The sequence below is a fragment of the Haplochromis burtoni genome, unplaced genomic scaffold, assembly GCF_018398535.1.
Source record: "Haplochromis burtoni strain Fernald_Lab_line unplaced genomic scaffold, NCSU_Asbu1 Contig_488, whole genome shotgun sequence".
NCBI classification, from domain to species: domain Eukaryota; kingdom Metazoa; phylum Chordata; class Actinopteri; order Cichliformes; family Cichlidae; genus Haplochromis; species Haplochromis burtoni.
Genome location: NW_024582849.1, coordinates 401,573 through 402,904, shown reverse-complemented (window position 1 = coordinate 402,904; position 1,332 = coordinate 401,573).

The window sequence follows — 1,332 nt, the reverse complement described above, 5'->3', positions numbered from 1 at the left end:
ATTGGAAGGGTCTGAACCATTCTTTTTCAGTATTGGGGTTATTATAGCAGTTTTAAGGGAAGGAACAGAACCAGATATAAGAGAGGAGTGTACAATATTAGCAATCCGGTATTGAATCCTGTTCTTTTTATTCTTTTACTGGACAAAGAGAACACGACTCAGTTGGTCAAAGTATTTAGAATTATATTATTCAGTCATCTTCCGGAAGTGAGAGACGTGCACACCCCAAAGCCATTTGTAGATCTCTAGTATTAGAAGCCAAATGTGTATCATATAGGTGTTATTGTTGGTCCTTTACGTCACACATAGTTTTGATAAAAACAACTCCTTCTGGCCTGACTTGATGCTTGTGTGTGTGTGTGTGTGTGTGTGTGTGTGTGTGTGTGTGTGTGTGTGTGTGTGTGTGTGTGTGTGTGTGTGTGTGTGTGTGTGTGTTACTTCCGCTTTTTCTCTCTGTACTGGTTTCCTGTATTTTTAAGCTTCCACTGACTTAAGCCTCTGTTGCTAAGGCAACCTGTCACCCTCTGACATAGTTCTCTCTCACAGCTGGCCTTCTCCTAAATTGACCTGTTATTAAAATGCATAAAGCAAGCTATAGCACTAAATAAGCTCTGGAAAATATAATTTCTCAACACTGGGGACTAAGAGAGGGGAGTGAAAGTTTAACAAGATTAGTCGCAGTGGATCAAGTTTACAAGATGATGACTTTAACTTAGTAATTAAGGAAGAGAGCTGAATTATTGTAGGAAGTTCAAATTTGGATAGAGACGATGACAGGGGTTCAGGGGGTTGGGAAGCTCATCTTGTAACCGGAAGGTTGCCGGTTCGATCCCTAACTCTGTCTGTCCTGGTCGTTGTGTCCTTGGGAAAGACACTTCACCCTACCCCCTACTGATGTTGGCCAGAGGGGCCGATGGCACGATCGGCCCCAGGGCAGCTGTGGCTACAACTGTAGCTGCCTCCACCAGTGTATGAATGAATAGTGGAACTATAAAGCACTTTGAGGGTCTCAAAAAGCGCTATATAAATGCAATCCATTGTTATTATTACCATTGAGTAGGACAAAAAATGCAGATAGAACAATTGACCATATCACATGACGAGGGCAATCGTTGGTGAAGATTCTCAAGTCTGTTGTTATAGTGAGATACCAGGTCCTCTATGGAAGCTGAGGCATCAGTGGTAGGAAAATTATTATTGCCATGGGAAAGAGCTGATAGAGCTGATAGATCCCCAAATATTTCTAAAAGTAATTGAGCGGTTTTATTTATTTTTGTACAGTGGGAGACTAACGCTGAATAAAACTAATTTATGGTCTGGAAAAGGCACATT